At 37.8% G+C, this 21,146-nt stretch overlaps 1 pseudogene; it reads left to right on the top strand.

The window, feature by feature from the left end:
* The first annotated feature begins 247 nt into the window (after positions 1-247).
* LOC131162032 (mitogen-activated protein kinase 9-like) overlaps positions 248-21,146 on the top strand; it is a 70,217-nt pseudogene continuing 49,318 nt past the window's right edge.

Raw genomic sequence — 21,146 nt, forward strand, 5'->3', positions numbered from 1 at the left:
TTTATTATATCAAAATAGAAATAAGATAGAGCCCATACCAAGAAGGTCTTTGGGTTGGAATTGACTCTATAAGGGACGGTGGCTTTTTTTTAAATAATTTTCTCCCCCCAAAACTTAGTCGGTCACCTGGTGAGAAGGAAGTGGCCGGCGTGCAAATCCGGGGAAGTGCTGAATCAATCAATTGATGGCTAAAAGACGACAAGAAATCCATAAATTAATCACCGCGTGGCTCCACAGTGAACACAATCACCTCACTCCTCGGCCCCAAACGGCCATTGACCTCTCTCTCTCTCTCTCTCTCTCTCTCTCTCTCTCTCTCTCTCTCTCTCTCTCATTATTACCTACCAAAACAAAAGGAGAGCGGAAAGCAAAGCAGGGGAGAGGGGAGTAATTACAGAGTTCGCGCTGAAGGTTTGAACGCGAAAAAGTGGGTGATGCTAGACGTATTGAAGCAATCCGGAGTGGGGAACTGATCGGACGGCAGCACATGGGGGGCGGAGCTCTCGTCGACAGCGTGCGGCGCTGGTTTTACCGTCGCACTTCCGCCGTCACCACCACCAAAACCGCCCACACTGTCGCCACCGGTGATGCCGCCCTAGTATCGTCGCCTACAGCATCGACTGCTGAACCACAGCGTCAAGAAGATCATGAGGAGATCAACATGATCGCAGACTTAGATGTCTGCAATTTGAAGCTTGTCAAAGTCCCCAAACGCACTAATCCCAGATTCTCCTCCCTCGATCCTAACAAACAGGTCACTCATTATTTTTTTTTGAATTCCCTCTCCCTCTCTCTCTCCGTTTCTCTCACTAGTTGTCGATTGTCTTCAAATGAAGTTCGCATTTTGAAACTTGATCTTGTTAATGTCATCTGTTCCTTGAACAGAAGATTGGATAAAATTTGACCTTCTTTGATCACTCCGTTCGGTTTGTTTCTTTAAATGCTTACTCATGACGTATGTTCAGTTGACATATTTACATTTATGGTTCCTTTATTGCAAAACTGCGCCTATTTACATTCTTTTATTTGATTTTTTGTAACTTCTCCTTCATTGCTTCCTACTTTCTTGGAGAGCTCCCGGGGAGCCATACCTGGACCCTTTTGATCCTCTGTACCAAATGGTTGACAGAGGAGCAGCAAGGTTCGTGTTTAGTTTAATCTTAATGCTTTGTTCCTTAATTATGTTTTGTTTTCATTCCATTGTTTACATTTTGCCAGTTTTTTTCATCCAGCACATGTTAGAACCGGGTTATCAATTCCATGATCTTTGCGTCTTTCATCAATATCTCCCAAATTACACGAGACTTACAACTATGATACATCAATCACGAGTATTACAACTTTGATATATCTATAATAACATTGGATCACTAAATGTTCTCTTTAATTCAACTTGATATATCGACAATAATATTGGATCACTAAATGTTCTCTTTAATTCATCAGCTAAGCATGTCATTTCTCCCTTCCCAACTTATCAGTCTGAGATTTTGAAGTCTAACTCTTAAAACAGTTTATACTTATCCAGTTATTGTAGTTTGGGAGCAGCTTTTGAGTTATCCAGCAGTTATGAGTTGATAGCAAATGTGCTGTGCAAATCTGAGAAAGGTTTTTTTCACATTCCTTAAAATAAAATGGAAGTAGATATATCAGGATGACATTAATCTTTCTTGGAATCGTTTTTTGGTTTCCGTAATATGAATGATTTGAAAGTGGATGAGTTTAGTTCCTTGGGTTCCTTTCTTGATTTTTATTAGTTTCCGGGGAAGAGAGAATTTGAGGTTTTTGATAATATTGGTTCGGTTTTGGTTTGAAAATTTTAAACTTTTTAGTTCTTGGTTCAGTTTCGATTTGGCCCATTCAATAACCACAGTTAGCCAAAATAAACCGATGTATCATATATCTATATATGTATGTATATATATATACATGCACATACTATATATAATTTTATATAACATTTTGAGGCTCTCATTCTTGGCTAGTCCTATCTTATTGGTGTGTTGCACCAAACATGGGCTAAGTATCTAGCCTAACCGCTAAACATAACACATCCTTAGTGCTAATGATCTAGTTGGGAAGAAGAAAAATATTTCAAGTTTTGCTCTATTTGTTTTATTCAATTAGAAGAGATAAGAAAAATAACATATGAGGGTACTTTTTTGTCCAAATAAATCTATTGATTATTCATGCATCATGCACACAACCAAATTCTTCAAGCTTAAAGGCTATTTGTTAAGGAAAGGGGTCTTTTGTAACAAAAAAAATAATTTGAAGGGTTGAAGTGTCCTTTTTTTTTTTTGAAAAAACATTTGGGTGGTAATTGTAACAAGAGATATTCTTAAAGGGATGTAAGTGTATTTTCCCATAATGATAATCCAATATAATTTGAAATCAAACTCCCAAAATTGTGTAGAGACAAAGTAAATGAATTAAGCCAATCAAAAATCTAATTCTAAGAAAATATTTTGTGGGCTAGATAAGTCTTCTACTAAAATTGCATAAGTATCTTTGCTAATAATAATGATTACAATGTTTAAATTAATGTGCAAAACTAGTGCCAAATGGAAACAAGAAACCCCTTGCCATTTATTTTGAAGGCTAGGGCAAGATCATAATATAATCACTTATCTTTTTTGACAACCCATGAACTTCGTTTAATTTAGAGAACCTAAAAAATAGCTAAGTTCTAGTTTTAATAATAAATGGCACTATGCAATGGCTTAATATAACGTTCTTGTTGCTGCAATCAATTTAAATGCTTCCTAATATAAAATAAATGAAGTCTAGAACAACTAAAATTCCTAGATTTTTTTAATTGTATATATATATAGACACACACACACACACACAAAGAAATGTATTAAAAGAGACAAAAAATTATGTTAGAAAAAGAGAAAGAGAAAAAGAAAAAAACAGTAAGAGTGAGAAATCCTCCCTTTACATCAATAGAAACTAGTTACAAATGACAGCCTAAACCAAGAACCAACTAAATGAAGCAGAGCCAACCAATTCCACTACAAGTCTTCTAGGGAGACATGGCAAATCGTCAACACCTTCTTTAAGCTCTTCTATTATTGAGCTCTGTAATCTTGCTAACTCCCGCTGACCTTTAGTTGCTTTTCTTTCAGCTCCGCTCCATCCGTTCAAACTCGATCCCCTCCAAGATCAACCGGCCACAATCCCATATAATCCAAAAGTTCTTGAGCACCAACATCTTGCATACTAAGATACATCCCCCAAACCTTAAAGGGGAGGAGGCGGCATATGAGAACTATCCCCAAGTGCATTAGAAGAGTCAGAAGCATCTTCCAAACTCATCCAACAGTAGACCACTATGACATGAAAAACTGCCATCATACTCACTGTCCTTTTTCGAGATATCCCTTCATTTGTTTTTTCTTCTGAAAATGTTTTACTCCTTTATCTATGTCGGACACAAAGCAGTCCTATATCACCCATTTTGGCCTCTAGCTAGCTAATTGCAGCTCTTGCTCCACTTGAGGATTCCCTCCATTGCATTTGCAACTAAAAGCTCTCCTATTATTCCATCAAACCTAGGCGAAGAGCCTTGCTCCTTGCACTTATCCTTTAGTCTTGGGATACTACAATAAGAAGATTTTTGGGCATCTTTGCAACTTGAACCATAGCAAATAAAATCCCCTTACCCTATTTGAACTTTGATTAGATCCATGGGCTATTGCATCTACTACCTGGGCTTTGTCATCAATGTTCAAATTATGTTCCTCTTTATTAGAGTGGTCTAATTAGGAAGAAAAAGCACACTTCTTTATTTCCAAAGAATGCTCCAAGGCCGAACCATTATCACTATGAATATTGGTCTTTGAGTGACTAGCCCAACTTAGATAAAAAAGAAACTCCTCCTTTTTCAAGTAACTGACCCAATTAAGTTGACCATTCTAAGATGACCAGCAAACATCCTGTGCAATCTTCATTGCTTCATCCTTTCCAAGGGAACCCCTTGCCACCTCTACCAACCTCGCAGCCCCTTCTGTAACCCTAGCTGCCTGGACTATAGGAGTCATCATCTTCTGACGATACTTCATGGCTTTTGGTGATGACCAGGTGATGGAGAACCACCAATGGAAAACTTTAGATGTTTATATGGTAGCTAGGTTTTTTATTTCAGCTTGAGAAAACTCTGGTTATTTTAGGAGTTTAGTTAATTAGGTTTGTTTTGTGTATCTTATGTACTTAAAAGTTATTTTGTAGTTGCATGTTTTAGTTGGGATTATTTTGTAATTATTTATGTCAGTTGTTGTATTGGGTGTGTATATATATTGTGATCATGTATTGTATGGATAGTTATCTTTTTGAAATCAGAACTGCCGCTGTTTCCCTCTCTCTCCACTAGGTTCCCTTTTCCGTCTCTTGTTGTTGTTTCCCTCTCTCTCTCTCTCTCTCTCCAGTAGGTTCCCCTTTCTTCTTCTTCCTTTGTTATCTTTGTTCTGTTATGTACTACCTCTTTCTATCCTTCTCCCTATTTACTTACTCTTTTGTTCTAGTTTTGTTCTAATGTTGCCTCTTTTTCTTCCCTTATTCTAATTCTTTCAATTCTCTCTCTACCTCTAAATTCTAATACCTACATCACCAGGATCTTTTCTTTTTATTACAATTCACCGCCACGATGAGTACAAATGTGATCTTTCCTTGCTAGCACACCTTGGCTCCATGATAGATCACTTTGTTCACATCCTTCACCTTATCCATTGTTATGTGAAGTCACTTACTTCCTTTGCCTTCGCCATCAATATTTGAATAGAGATCCCTAGCCAATTTGCAAAATTCATCTGCAAAGTTTTCACCACCCATCAACTTTTGATTCACCAAGGATGAATACCAAATATCTCTTCCCTTTCCATCCCAGTCCTAACTCCAAAAAATTTTCCACCTTTTTAAATGAATCGACATTCAATACCACGTGCTACTTGTTTAAATGCTTCAGAATCCCCTTTCGAATCGACCTAAGATCAACAAAGCATTAGAAATCAATTGTGAGATTGACTATATTCAAGAAAATATGACGACTCTTCCTCACTTTGTCCAACATTAAATCAATGGTTTCCTTCGCTCTGTATTCAACATTATGCATGTCTCCTGTCATCTTCTATCGAATCCATGGTGCACTCCTTTGTGAGAGATGTTGTTGCTCTGATAACTTCATAGCTTTCAAACTTTCAAATACACCTTAGGGTAACCTGTTGATGTCGAGAGGAGAATGAGGGAGTAACCTGTTAAAAAAATCATCGTTCCCTTAAAATTACGTAGGAAAAATCTTTGATAAAATAAACCTCTAAAATAAAATATGTTGTGCTTAAAGGATAGACCCATAATGTAACGAATGAAATGGAATTGAAGTTGGTTTTGGAGTTGAGAAAATAGCTTCAGTTTTGGAGTTGAGAAAATAGCTTCTCCTTGCGGCAATGAAGAAACAAGTGAATCACTGGTCTTTAAATGCTCATTATGGGAGTTTCATTATTCTTTCAAAGTTGACAAAAAAATGTATTAATAATAGATTGGTTGGATGATATTTTGTTTCGCCTCTTACAATTCATTGAACTACTTTTTTTGGCAAAAGGCAGTGGTGAACTCTCTTGGCTATTTTGCTAAATAGCTTCATTTTGGTTAAGACCATGTGAAAATGGTGTTATTTTGTGGAATGTTAATTTGAGAGTAGAAGGGTTTCCTTAAGCTCAAAGTTGTTAGCAAATCAAGGTGGTCATGTTTTGTGTCTTGAGAGCTTTTGGAATGCAAGTGGGTATCTGTCTACCGACATTCTAGAAGGGGTTGAGGCGTCACATTGGTGATCTCTACATAAAGCTTTTTGAAATTGGCATTTGAGTTGAAATATGAAATTTTCTTTGGACAATGCTAGAGGTGGTGGAGATGTTGTGATTCATGATCATTTAATACAAAGAGAGATCTTATTGTGGAGATGGTGGGAGAATTAGTGTGTTCCTAAGGCTTTCAAAATGGATGATGGATGCCGACATGCTTTGGAAACCATCAATGTGATAGTCTAGACTTTTTGGCAAGATTTGGTCATTTAATTGCAGGGATTCGACAAGGCAGTCATATTGGACCAAAGGATTCTAATGGTAAGATTAGAACAACTTGTAAGTGGATTAGGAAGAAGGGGGCTTCATCTAGGAGTTATTTTAAAGGAGAAGCTTGTGTGTGAAGGGAAAAATTTGGATTCTGGGAAACTAGTAGTCGTTGGCTAGGCATGGAGTCAAGTGAGATGAGTAAAGTCTGACAATATAGATAAGTTGGATGATTTGATATAGATCATCAACTCGAAGAATGTGGAGGAGGCCAAAAATTTTTTAGTTGAAGCTTGAAAGGCTACAAACAAATATAGAGTTTGGTTATAGTCATCTATGTAGGTTGCTATGATTAGGTGGGATTTTCAAAGGGCCGCAGCGTATAGTCTAGGATATTTGTAGTTCTTCTAATTGGTGGTTTGAGAGGGAAAGAAGGGGTTATCATGCAATGTGGGGAATTTTGTTTTAAATGATGATGGAACAGAGTTTTCTTCTCAATCTAACTAATTGGGTAGAGTAGATGCAGATTTGAAGGATAATGCCGATCAATTGGGTGTTTTGAAGGAGGGATCTTTTGCTATCCTTCCTTCTTGGATGTCTCTTCTTCAGATTTGACTGATAATTCCAATCTAGTAAGTGCCATAGGCAAGTAAGAGGTAGATCTTGCTAAGGATGATCATGAGGGCTCTTAGTAAGTTTTTGTGTTGAAAAATACAATTGTTCTTCATATATTCGTTACACACATGTCAAGGGTATAATGATCATCTTCTTAAAATATGTACCAAGACTCCTATTTTGACCAAAACATTGACATTGGAATCTTGTGTGCATTTCCAGGAATCTTATAATGGGAAATGGGAACCAAACAAAAATATTCTCTTGAGGTAGGTATCCTATTCCCAAAAATGAGATTCTTGGGAATGTCATTTTGTGGGAAAATTTTTGATGTTGCGAACAAAATGACCCCTAAAGGTATTCTTTCTGTTCTAGAAGACATGCCTAGATAATTGGATTTAGCTATATGCCCTAGAGAGGAAGTCAACAAGGGAAGTGTCATTTCATTAGCCCCTTTTTTTTGAAGGGGGGGGGGGGGGTGGGGGGATGAGAGAGGCAATTGAAACCCTTAAACCCTTCTAGAGGGAAACGGTATTAAGTTAATTAGTCTTCTGGGTGAGGTGTTAAAGTGTGAGACTATGAGTTACTCAACTCCTATGCCCTATGAGAGGAAAAGGGAGAGTTAAAAAAATCTTGTTACTTCTGCTAATTGTTTTTTATTTTGGGGTGGGGGGAGGGAAGGGGGTTAGTGATATTTTGTGGGTTCTTAGGGTTTATGGATGGAACTTAATACTTGGATATTTTTTGGGAAATAACTAAACTAGATGCTAGTTTGGGAAAATAATCAAGTACTTTGCCTCTCTGTGGTATGTTAATTATGGATTTTTGAAAGAGGCAAGCTTCTAGGAGTTTCAAAGAGATTGGAGGACATGCTGAATTGATAATATCTTTTGTTTGGGTATTTCTATTTGTTTAGTCTTGGAGTGTCTTAGTTTGTCTTGGGAGATATCTCATTCTTTCTCTTTTGTAAATTCTTTATTTAGTAATGATATCTTCTTCTTTTGTTATAAAAGAAAAAAAAATATTATAAGGGTGCTTAGTCAAAATGTCAAATGGTTGGCAAATTTTATGAGAGGGTTTAATTAGGGAGGTTTCACATGGGCATTCTCCTAATATTGTCTTTTTATGAGAAATGAAGCTTAATAAGGTGGATTGGGAGAGCGGGGAGGGGGTAATTAAGGGTACATGGAGCAATAGGTGCAAGGGCCTCGAATTTATCCCTATGCAAGCGGTTGTTAGGGGTTTATTTTGATTATGTGATACTATGTCTGTTAATGGGATAGATTATTAGATGGTTTCTTCCCTCTTTTTATTAGCTTGATATGTATTTCCCCTCTCTCTCTCACGACTCTCCTTATGGCTTTGAATGTAGCAGGAGATGTCAAAGCTCATGATTTAGATCGAAGGGAAGACTTTTGATTTGAGATTGGACAAGGTGAGTGATATCTAGTTTATGTTCGTGCTTGAGGAAAAATCTCAGACTAGATGGATTAAACATTCGAAAGAAGCAATTCTTTGGTTTGCCAATGGTCTTTTAGATTTCGTTTGGTTGGTTAGGGGTTCTTGAAAGGTTTGAATGGTGAATATGCTGTATTGGATGTCGATTACGTGGACCAGGGTGGGGAAATTTTTGTAGTTAGGATTGGGATGGAATGGTAAGATTTTCTTTGTGTTTATTCCTTGTTGCGCAAAAGGGGTTAGTTGGTGTAGCTTTGCAGGCAAGTTTTGCAAACTAGCCAAAGAGTTTGGATTCCATTATGAGGTGTAGGTGTTGGAGCCCTTTTGTGCTGGATCGTGGAGTCGAGTGGTGCTAAAAGGGAAGGTAGGTGAAGGAGAAGGCTGTGAAAGCAAGTTCTAAGATGTGAATCTGATGTGAGGTTGAGCTCAAGTCGAAGATTGCAGGGGAGCTGTCGCTCAAATATCTATAGCCAAAAATGTATGTTCGTATTGCTTAGGTAATCGAGCTTGTTGAAACTGCAATGGTAGCTAGGGTTATGAATGATGGTGTAGTTCCAGTTGAGGCAGCTAGGGTTACGGTTAGGGAAAAGGAGGATAAAAAGTCTGGGTTGGGCCGATTAGTTATTGTGTTGGACCTATGCAAGTTAATGAAAAAAGCAGGAGCCTCATTTTTATGTAAAATGGGCTTATTAACTGAACATGCCCATTGTATTTAGGGCCCTATTTTGGATGCCCATCCTAAGGGAAAGGGTGGTTAGGCGAATCATAATGGGCAGGCCCAATATGTCTAATACTCAAGCCCCAATATCAGTTGGACATTATAGGAAAGAAGGATTTTTACCCATCTATAAATGAAGGTCAAAATCTCTTTCTAGTTTCCCAAGATTCATGTGCAACATATCATATTGTAGAGCAATTATAGGAGGCCACTAGTTTGATTTCAAAAAAGTCTCTTGCGACAAAAAAGGAAATAACTAAAAGTGTTAAAGAAGTTAAAAGTAAGTGTGGATTAGATGAGAATGGGTGGGATACTAATTTAAGATTTTGATGTTCTTTGGAGAGTATGTGGAGAGCTATCTCTTAGAGAGTTATTTTCTCTTCATTCCCCATATTAAACTCTTGGTGCGAAGGGGTGGTAACATCAAATTTTAGGAAGATCCTCGGTTAGGGAGCGTAGATTTGTCCACCTCTTTTCCACGCCTCTTTTGCTTAAGCTCAGGGCACGATAGTTTCATTTCTTGTATTGTTGTTGATCCAAGTGGTCCTTTTGTCTTCTTGGGATTTCCATTTCTTGTAGGTCTTTGAACAATACGGAGATGGTAGGGCTATCCTCTTTGCTAGTCTTGTTGAATAACTCCCGTGTTTTTTAGAGGAGCAGTTTTTTCTTTGAATACTTTGGGGGTTTATTCTTGCATATCTTTTTGTGATTTTCTAACTAAGTTTAATTCATCTTTTCCTCCCTATAGATCCATTTGGAAGGCCTAAGTTTCCCTTTAGAATCAAGGCTTTTATCTGGTTGGTTGCACTTGATAGAATTAATACCATTATCTTGTTGCAAGTTAGGAGACTGAAGGATTTTTTAGAAGAAGAATAACCATTCTTATTGAATTTCAAGAGACACGATTACAAGATAAATAGAAACTACTAGAAACTAAAATAGTAATTTTAGATTTTAAAAAATAGAATTTCCTAATTTATTCCCTAGAAATCCGACACCCCCCCTCAAGTTGGAGTATAGATATCTATCATGCCCAACTTGCTTACAAAGAGCTCAAAACTAGGTCTAAAAAGTCCTTTGGTGAAGATATCGGCTATTTGTTGAGTAGTAGGAGCAAAAGGCATGCAAACAACTCCACTATCAATCTTCTCTTTTATGAAGTGTTTGTCAATCTCTACATGGTTCGTGCGGTCATGTTGTACTGGATTTTGAGCAATACTTATGACAGCTTTGTTGTCACAATACAACTTCATTGGCATGTTCACCAGCATCCGCAACTCTTCAAGAATTCTCTTCAACCATAGCATCTCACAAGCTCCGTTAGCCATAGCCCTATATTCTGTCTCAGCACTGCTCCTTGCAACCACATTCTGTTTCTTGCTTCGCCATGTGACCATATTTCCCGAGACATAAGTACAGTATCCTGACGTTGATCTCCTGTCAATAACTGAGCTTGTCCAATCTGCATCAGTGTATGCCTCTATGTTTTGCTGTGTGGTCTTCTGGAAGAGTAAACCATTGCCTGGTGTACTTTTCAAGTATTTGAGAATCTGATAAACTGTTTCAAGATGTTTCTCGTAGGGTGAATGCATAAACTGGCTTACCAAACTCACAACAAGAGCAATATCTGGCTGTGTATGTGATAAGTAAATTAACTTTCCCACCAACTTTTGATACCGAGTTGTATTCATTGGATCACCTTCCTTGTCATCTCCAAGTTTTTGATTGGGATCTATTGGAGTGTGTGCTGGCCTTCAACCGCTCATCCCTGTCTCCTTAAAGAGGTCAAGGACATAGTTCCGTTGCGAGACAACAATCCCTTTCTTCGACCGAGCAACCTCCATTCCAAGGAAATACCTTAGAGATCCTAAGTCTTGGATCTTAAATGTTGATGAGAGGGAAGTCTTCAATCGATTCATCTCAAGTACGTCATCTCCAGCGAGAATTATATCGTTTACATACACAATCAGTATCGCTATCTTCCCATCCGGTGAATGTCTTATAAACATTGTATGATCACCTTGCCCTTGAGTATACCCCCGACTTTTAACAAGCTGAGTGAATTTCTCAAACCATGCTCTTGGTAACTGTTTTAATCCATATAAAGACTTCTTCAGTTTACACAACTTTGTGCCAAAATTTTCACCAAATCCTGGAGGTGCATCCATATACACTTCTTCCTCCAAGTCTCCATTAGGAAATGCATTTTTTACGTTCAACTGTTGCAGAGGCCAATCACAATTAGCTGCAAGTGACAAAAGAACTCTTATAGAGTTTAGCTTTGCGATTGGGGCGAATGTCTCCAAGTAATCAATGCCATAGGTCTGAGTGAATCCCTTGGCGACCAATCGAGCTTTATACCTTTCTAGATAACCATCAGATTAATACTTGATTGTAAACACCCATTTGCACCCTACAGTTGTCTTTCCCCTTGGTAGATCAACTAACTCCCACGTGCCATTTTTTTCAAGAGCTTTCATCTCCTCGAAGACAACCTCCTTCCACTAAGGAACATTCAGAGCATCCTGCACAGTATTAGGAATCTCTATACAAGACAATTGTGAGGTAAAAGCTCGAAAAAAAGGTGAGAGATTTTCATATGACACATAATTGGACAATGGATGTTGGGTGCAAGACCTCGGACCCTTCCGGACAGCAATGGGAAGTTCAGAATGGTCGAATTTAGGATTGGAGCCAGACTCAGGTTCAGAACTAGAGGACTCAGAACTCGAAGATGAAATGGACTGAACATGAGATAAAGGCTCAGTGAAGACATTACCTGGAGGGTTTACGGATTTCAGATAGTGTAAAGGATTGGAAGACCCTTTCTTTCGAGTTGTCCTCTGTCGTGAGTAGACAATGTCAAATGGTACCAATGATGTGGTGTTTTTTTTTTTTTTGTTTCTCCTTTGTTAGTTATTATAGGATCATGAACACTATGAGATGGCACTATAGGAAGACTTGCCTTTTCATTATCTAAAAAGCTCGACTCACTTTCTCCTGGTATAATAAATCTTGGGTTTTCAGGTTGAATATCAAAGTTGGAGAAGGATCATTTTGCGAGTCTTCAGTTTGAAAAAAAATCATGAAACACAATCTTTGTTTTTGTTCCCCCCCTAAAGACTAGGCTTAAAGTAGGGATGGATGTAATTCAAAGAATGTAATATCCATGGTAACAAACAATTTTTTTGGAAATGGGTTCAAAACATTTATTCCCCTTTTGAGGGGGAGCATAACCAGCAAACACACATTTTGTAGCTCGGGGTTCAAGTTTTCCTTGATTATGACTATGAATATGAACAAAAGCGGTGCAACCAAATATCTTTAGTGGTAAAGAAGAAGACAGCCGATTTGTTGGATAAAACTTATGAAAAAAATCATAAGGTGTTTCAAAGCTTAAAACCTTATTAGGCGTTCTATTTATGAGATATGTAGCAGTAAGAATGGCTTCACCCCAAAGATATTTAGGTACTTGATTGGTAAAAATCAATGCCTGAGCTACTTCCAATAAGTGTTTGTTTTTTCTTTCAGCCAAACCATTTTTGTTGCGGAGTGTTGACACGAGCTTTGATGAACAATTCCTTTTTCAAGAAAAAATTGGCCTTTTTGAAATATTCTCGACCATTATCACTCCGCAATATTTGAATATTTTTTTGAAATTGTGTTTGTACCATGGTGTAAAACTTTTTGGAAATTGTTTCCACTTCAGATTTTTCCTTCATCAAATAAACCCAACTTAATCTCATGTGATCATCAATAAAGGTCGCAAACCATTTTTTGCCAGAATACGTAGATGTTCTAAATGGGCCCCAGATATCACTATGAATCATAGTAAATGGTGTAGTTGGTTTGGAGGGTTGGGTGGAAAAGGATGCACGATGATGTTTAGCAAATTGACAAACTTCACATTGAAAAGAAGGACTTTTATTTCAAAATAAATTGGGAAACAAGTATTTTAAATACTGAAAATTTGGATGGCCTAACCTATAATGCCATAACATGATATCATTATCTTTGAAAACAGAAACGTAATTTGAGCAAGTACTTTGACATTGTCTACTTGAGTTAGGTCCATTGTCAAAATAATAGAGTCCATCTTTTTCCGTAGCACTGCCAATCATCCTCCCTGTGACATTCCTGAAACTCACAATAAGAAGAGTAGAAATTAGCTTGACATTGATGATCAGAGGTAATTTTACTGATGGACAACAAATTGCAAGACAAATTTGGAACGTGGAGCACATCATGGAGAGTTAACAACGAAGTGAGTTTGATAGTTCCTATCCCAGCAATTTCCGAGAGTGAACCATCGACAATTTTGACCTTTTTATTGCCTGCACACGGACTATAGGATGAGAATAATTTGGAGCAACTAGTCATATGATTAGTTGCGCCAGAATCAATTATCCAATAATGAACAGAATTAGGAATAACACCTAAAAATGCAGTAGCAAGAGTTATCCTTCTATACCAAAGAACAAGATGGAGTTAAGGACAGTATTGGAGATTGAATCAATTTGTACAGGTGCTCTAATTGCTCCTTGGTAAAAGGGACTGCATCCGAGTTGGTAGATGGCTCCTGGGTCTCTTCAGCAGTGGCTTGGTAGGCGTGACTGTCATGTTTGGATTTTGGTTTCAAATTTGCTGCTTACCATGAAGCTTCCAACACGTCTCCTTCGTATGCCACGGTTTTTTGCAATGCCCGCACCATGGTTTCTTATGCCCATTGAGTTTTGTAACCGTTAGATGAAGGGCTGAATTCTGGGAATAGTAATCAGCAAATACAGACTTGTGAGGATTGGGTGGAATGGTTTCGGAAGTACCGGAAGAGCCGGTAGGATTTCTTCGGGCGTTAGTCATCGCCGACTTATACGACATCATCAGAAGAAAAGAGCACGAGGCTCTGATACCATGAAGGATTTTTTAGATGAAGAATAACCATTCTTATTGAATTTCAAGAGACACGATTACAAGATAAATAGTAGAGGAAGGCCACAAAATCAGCAAATCAAATCACCACAAAATCAGCCTAATCAATCACTACAAAATCAGCAAATCAAATCAGCAGATCTCTAGGCTAGAAAACAGGAAGCTGAAACTTCTAGAAACTGAAATAGTAATTTCAGATTTAAAAAAATAGAATTTCCTAATTTATTCCCTAGAAATCCGACAGAGACCTTTGAAGGTTCTATTGGCAGACATCTGTGTTGTTTGTTTTAACCGTTTGGAATCGGCATCGCATTTTTTTAAACACTGATATGCTTGGAGGGTATGGAATACCCTATTTGGTATTTTAGGCGAATGTTGGTTGAGTTCAGAGGCAGTGGAAGACTTTCTGGCAGTTTTAGGTTGGTTTTGGCAGGAAAAAGGAAAGGGAAGAGCTCTGGAAATGTGCTTTCTTTGCAGTATTTTGGGGGTTATAGATGGAGCGTAATGTGTGTTTTTTTTCTAAGGAAGAAGTCATAACATTTGCTGGTTTGGGAAAAGATATATTATTTGGCTTCTCCTTGGGGTGTGTGACGGGAATTTTAAGGGGTTGAGCTTTTCTGATATTCAGAACGATTGGCATTATGTGTTGGATTGTTAGTTTGTGCTGGTTTTAGTTGTCTTTTTTTTTTTTTTTTTTAAGTTTTCTATTTTTTCCTTTGTTTTTTATCTGGATTTTCCAGATTCTGTTAGGGAGATGTCATATTCTCTTAGCTGTATATTCTTAATCTAGTAATGAAATTCTTCTTTTCTATAAAAAAACCAATGTTATTTATTGTTTGATTTATCTGTTCACATGCAATCAGGTTGCACATGCAGGAATTGTTAAGGCATGATATACATTGTTGGCCGCAATCTAACAATCAAAGAGCCTAAGCTTTTAGGCAAAGTGGTAATCTTGCATTTTTTCTTCATCAAGAGGGGTGGGGGGAGGGGTCATTTAGATAACTTTCTATTTTATGATGAGTGGGACTGTGGGTGGATGAATTTCCTAATGTTATGTAAGAGATTTTGTCTAGACTAGTTTTGGATAATTTCCTTATCTTGTTAGAGTGTGAAGGTTAGGTTGGGCCCAACCCCATTTCTCTTTGAGAATTTGTGAACTGATCACCATTTTTTTTTTGGTACTTAGAGGGAGTGTTTTGCTAGGGGATGGGAGGGTTTTAAGTTTAAGTAAAAAAACCAAGAGATTGAAAGCATAATGGAATCAAGAAGCAATTTTTGGTGATTTTAGGGTCTATAAGGCCAAAATCTTTGGGGACATTGATGCATAATACAAAACTAGAAGTAGGGAGGTTGTTGGATGGATGGTTAGGCTTTGAAGCTTGTTACATGGGTGAGGCAGGGTGACTGCAGGTCCAAATATGTTCATTGATTGGCCAATGGGAATATGAGACATAATCTAATTAGAGAATTGGAATTTTGGGAAGGGATGATTAGTAGATTCTAGGTTGATTGAGGAAGAGACTGCTAATTTTTCTTCTTTTGTGACAAGATAGTTCCCATGCGAGATCTTGATACTTCTATACCCAAGAAGTACTTTAATGGTCCTAGCTCCTTGATCTGAAACTTACTTTGTAGGAAAAGATCTAGGTCTTGGATGCCACAATCATTGTCAAAATGTCATTCACATACACAATAAGCAAAATCCTGCCAAATGGAGTATGGTGATAGAATACAAAGTGATCTACACACCATTGGAGGCCAAACTCACACTATAACAGCCAAACCATGGTTTGGGAGATTGTTTTAATCCATATAATGATTTCTTAAGCCGACACATTGAGCCTAACTCTTGCTGAGCAACAAACCCAGGTGGTTGCTCCATATATACCTCCTCATGAAGATCACCATGTAGGAAAGCATTCTTCACATCTAACTGATGTAGAGGCTAATGACAAGTAGTGGCTAAAGAGATGAACAGACATACTAAGGCAAGTTTAGTGACTGGAGAAAATGTGTCTGAATAATCCAAAGCGTATACCTGAGTATATCCCTTAGCAACAAGGTAGCTCTTTAAATGAGCCATAGAACCATCAAGATTGACTTTTACATAGTACACCCAACGACAACCAACCATAGACTTATCAGAAGGAACTTACCAAATCCCAAGTATCATTATCATGTAGTGCACATATCTCTTCAACCATTATAGTCCTCCGCCTAGAATGGGATAAGGCTTCAGAAATAGATTTTGGAAGAGCAACAAAAGATAGAGCACTAATAGAACAATAATATAAGGGTGACGAGAAATCATAACAAACAATTAGAGATTGGAGATTGGGTACAAATGTGTTTACCTTTTCGAACAGCTATAGGAAGACCAACATTATGGGAAACAAGGTCATTTGATGAAGGAACTAGAGGCACAGTAGTAGAAGCTGGAGGAGGTTCTTGTCCCTTGAGTTTCCGTGTGTATACTTGCAAATTGGGATGATCCAAGCAACGAGGACTTAATATGGATGAAGATGTAGAAGGATTGGGCACATATAATAGGTTTGGATTTGGAAGGCAAGACAGAAGAAGGAACTCATCAAGGTCAACAGAACTCAAAGGATTAGAGTACTATTGCATAGACTAAAAAAAGGTGACATCAATAGAGCCAAATAATTGATGCAAAGTAGGGCTATAACATCGATATCCCTTTTGAGTATAGGAATGACCTAGAAAAATACACTTGATAGCACGAGGATCCAACTTACTTGTTCTTGGAGTTAACTGATGGACAAAGAACAGGCAACCAAATATATTAGGAGGAAGGGAGAACGAAGGAGTCTAATGGAAGATAATTGAATATGGGATATTACCACCAATGATGGAGTATGGCATTTTATTGATGAGGGAGCAAGCTGTGAGCACTTCTCTCCGAAAAAACTTTGGGTACATTCATTTGATACAATAGGGTTTGAGTGACTTCAAGAATATGTTTTGCTTTGTGAATATTTTGTGGTGGAGTGTGGGCACAAGAGGACTGATGGATCATACTAGAATTATTCATATAGGTAGTGAATTGGGTACTGCAGTACTCCTTAGCATTATCACTACGAAGTATCTTGATTGGCATATCAAATTGAGTCTTTATTTGAGAATAGAAGGCACAAAAGATATTAAACAACTCAGAACGGTCTTTCATTAAATATAACCAAGTCATCTTGGAGTAGTCATAAAAAATGTAACAAAGTACTGAAACCACAACTTCAACGTGACACGACTAAGACCCCAAATATTAGAATGTACAAGCATGAAAGGACTAAATACTTGTTTGTCGACTGGGGGAGCAAAGGGAAGCCCAATTGACAAGACTCACACTCAAGATTAGACACAAAACTCAACATGGGAACAAACTGTTTCAACTTGTCCAAAAATGGAAGACCAAGGCGACAACAGATTTGAAATGGTGTAGCTGTGGCTGTGCAGGCAATGGGAGGAGAAAGCAACTCAAGGTAGTAAAGCTTGTAAGCCTCACGTCCTATGCCAATTGTCTTTCTTGTCTTCAGATCCTGAATAACCATAGGATCATGAAAGAAAGTGACAAAACAATTTAGTGACTTTGTAAACTTACTAACTGACATGAGATTGAAAGGGGATTTAGGAATGTATAAGACAAAACAAAAAGAGATGGAAGGAGTAGAATTTACTATTCCTATCCCCTTAAAAGCAATAGTGGACCCCTCAACAAGGGTAACTTGAGGTAGATTTTTAGGATACTGGAGGGCAGAAAAGAAGTTGGTTGCATCTGTTATATGATCAGTGGCAGCAGAATTGATAACCCAAGGACTTGTGGAAAAATACCAAATGAAATGCAACCTGTAGGATTACCTTTCTGGGCAAAAGATGCAATTTGATAGGATACTTGTTGAGAAGATTGATACTGTAGAAACCTTTAATAGTCCTCCTCTGATATAGTCACAGTGCATGGTTCACTCAAACAAGAAACAAACGAGGGAACCATGCTTTTGGGATTTGCAAACTCCATCCTAACACTCACAAACTTCGACCAATATAACAAGAATAAATGCTGGAACAATTGGAACAACCATGAGCAAGGTGACCAACCATGAATGAGTCACAAATAAATCAGTACAAGGGTGCCACAGCACCCAGAAACTCAGACAGCCCCAAAAAACCAACAGACAGCACTGGAACAATTGGAGAGGTGAACCACAGAAGCTACCACAGAAAAATCACAAACAAACTTATATAACACTGCCACAACCTCACAAAAACAACTTATGAACACTACAAGAAACCAACACACAGCACTAGAACAATTGGAGGGGTGAACCACTGAACTGCCATGGACAAATCACCAACAGACTTATATGACACTGCCACAGCCTCACGAAAACAGCTTGTGAACACTCACGGCTCCAAGAGAGTCACCAATGACCTTTACTAACGCCAAACAACAACTAACGAATTACCATGAGTGCATGATCAAATCAAAGATCGGATCTTTCAACAAAACACATGCCCAGCAGCTTAATAGTTTTGGTTTATGGAAGGAATTAGAACATTGAATAAAAAACACAGCAAATCTCACTGTTTCAGACCCAATAAACTCAATAATCATTGACAAACAGCTTCACGAAGCATCAAACAACCATTCCTCGGGTGCCGCACATGAGCAATTAAAAGAGGTGAGATCTTTGGACAAAAAAAATCACAAAAAATTCCATTAATATGTTTATAGAGTCACTGCTGGATGATTTCAGGTAAAAAACATGCCTTAAAGTAGCTTCATGCGCTGATGCATGAGGTCGGCCCTGGCAGCCTTCGACCAGCACGTGAGAGTGCATGGGGCACTGCTTGGAGATGATTTCATTGGGTGGAAGATCGGCAGTGTCTGTGGGTGACTATGGTGTTGTTTTTGCAAAATTTATAGTAGATTTTGTGTTCCTGAACTGGCAGTGTCACCCAGAAAATTTCCAGCAACTGGTCTGACTTCCAGCAGCTGCTGGCTGTTTTCTAGGACTATAATGTTGCTGGAATTTATGATATGATGGTAAGCATGCAGCGGATTTAGGGTTTTTGGCTTCGGTTTTGATGGTGGTTGTAACAATTAGGTTTTAGGTTGCAGAGTCATGCTCTGATACCTTGTTGAATAATTAGGTAAAGAGGAAGACCTAACTTCATTGATAGGTCTCTCCCTCAATTTATAATATATGTCAAGTACAATACGAATGACCATAATACCCTTACTAACTCACACTCAATAACATAACTCTAACACATAATAATAATGCTAAATGACTAAATAACCAATAACAGGGAGAATCATTGGATTGGGGATGTGCCTTTGGCCATTGGGTTCCCTAGTATTTTTTGGTTATCTACTTGTCATGAAGAGGATGGCCATTCTTGGGTTCCATGGAATATTTTTTTTGGGATGTTTGGTGAAAATTAAATGTTGGAGGTTTTAGCAAGAGGAAAGAAAGGAGGTTTTGTGGCAGTATTGTTCCTGCTATTATTTGGTGCATTTGGTTGGAAAGAAAACCTAGGGTCATTAAAGGTTTTGCCACTTTAGTAGTATGCTTTGGAGTAGAACAGTCTCCTTTGCATTGCTTGGGTGCTCAGAAAATGGATTCTTTGGGCATGTTTCTTGGGAGACTTGCAGCGGGATTGGTTGGTGTCACTTTTATTAGAATTGTCCTGTATTTACTTTCTTCTTGTTTGGCTGTTTTCATTTTGTAATGGAAGGATATCTTGTTCTCCTTGATTTATCTTTTTTTTTTTTTTTTATTCCATCTTTCTTCTTTTAATATAATTATTTGTATATATATAATAGATGAAAGTGGAGGGTTTATGAGAGTTACTAGGATGGAGAGTGGGAGTGGTTTTATCTCATTTATACTTGCAAATGATAAGATAAGGGAGGGACGACTCAAATGGTATGGACACTTGCAATGTAGGTCACATAGTGCGCTAGTGAGGAGGAGTGAGTTAGTTACTGTGGGGGGGCAGTAGAAGGGTTAGGGGTAGACCTAAAATAACTTGAAAAGAGATAGTGAGTAAAGATTTAATATCACTGAATCTGTCAAAAGATACGGTCCATGATCGCATAAATTGGCGGAAAAGGATTCATATAGCCGACCCCACCTAGTGGGACTTAAGGCTTGGTTTTGTTGTTGTTGTTATACTTGCAAATGATAATATTATAGATAGTTTTTTTGGACATCCTTTCTCTTATTTAGATTTTTTAGCAAAAAAGGGTTGAGAATTAATTTGTGGAAAATGGAATTGGGGCTATTAGTCTTAGCTCTAAATTCTAATAGTGTTTTGGAGTTGTCTTTGTTAAGGGTGTGGGATCTCAAGGTGGCCTTTAAATTATTTAGGTGTTGCGTTGAGTAATCCCTTGGGTTTTTGGGGTCCTATGGTGACCAAGGTGGCTTGGCGTTTGGATGGTGGAAATGTACTTCATTCTCTCTACATAGGCATATTGCCCTCATTCAAGTGTATTTATCTACTTTCCTTTGGTCTATTATCTTTGTTTAGAATCCTTGTTGGAGTGAATTATAAGTTTTAGAATATATGAGGGATTTTCCTTGGTTAGGGGTAGAAAAAGAAGGATAATTTTATTAATTGGGAGGCAGTTTATTGGTGTAAGGAGGAGGCCTTGAGTCTTGGAAAGTTGGTGTCTAAGTACACAACTCTTTTGGTTAAATGGTTATAGTGGTTTCCCTTAGAAATGAACTCCCTATGATACGAAGTTGTTAGAAGTAAACTTCACATGTAGGTAAATGGTTGGGATGCTAACTTGGGTATTAGATGTTCCTCTGAGAATTCGAGGAGGTTTATTTCACAGGCTTACCCTTTATTCTTTCTTTGTATTAAGGGTAAATTTCGTGAGGGTTTTCATATTTGCTTTTGGGAGGATATGTAGTTGGGGGATTTTGTCTTATCTATTATTTTTCCTTGTGTTTATTGCCTTTCCATGTTTCACAATGTTGTTGTCACTTCCTTTTTTATCTCTTGTGGCAATACTAGTACCTAGGATTTTCATTATTGAAGAAATCTAAATGATATGGAGGAAGAGGAGCTCTCCTCTTTGTTTTTTGTGTTGGAAGATTGTCACACTTCCAATAGGCATGATGTTTGTAGGATTGTTTCTCTTGTAATCTTTTTGACCATTTGACTAAATCTAATATGTCATTTTTGCTTCATTGTTGTATTTGGAAGGCTAAAGTTCCTTATAAGATTTGTTAAGATATTTGGTAAAATGGAAGACTTAATCTCACAGCGATAGGTCTCTCCTTCTATTTATAATCAATGGCAAGTACATTTCAATGACCATAATGCCCTTT

The sequence above is a fragment of the Malania oleifera genome, chromosome 8 (genome assembly GCF_029873635.1).
Source record: "Malania oleifera isolate guangnan ecotype guangnan chromosome 8, ASM2987363v1, whole genome shotgun sequence".
In the NCBI taxonomy this organism is placed as follows: Eukaryota; Viridiplantae; Streptophyta; class Magnoliopsida; order Santalales; family Ximeniaceae; genus Malania; species Malania oleifera.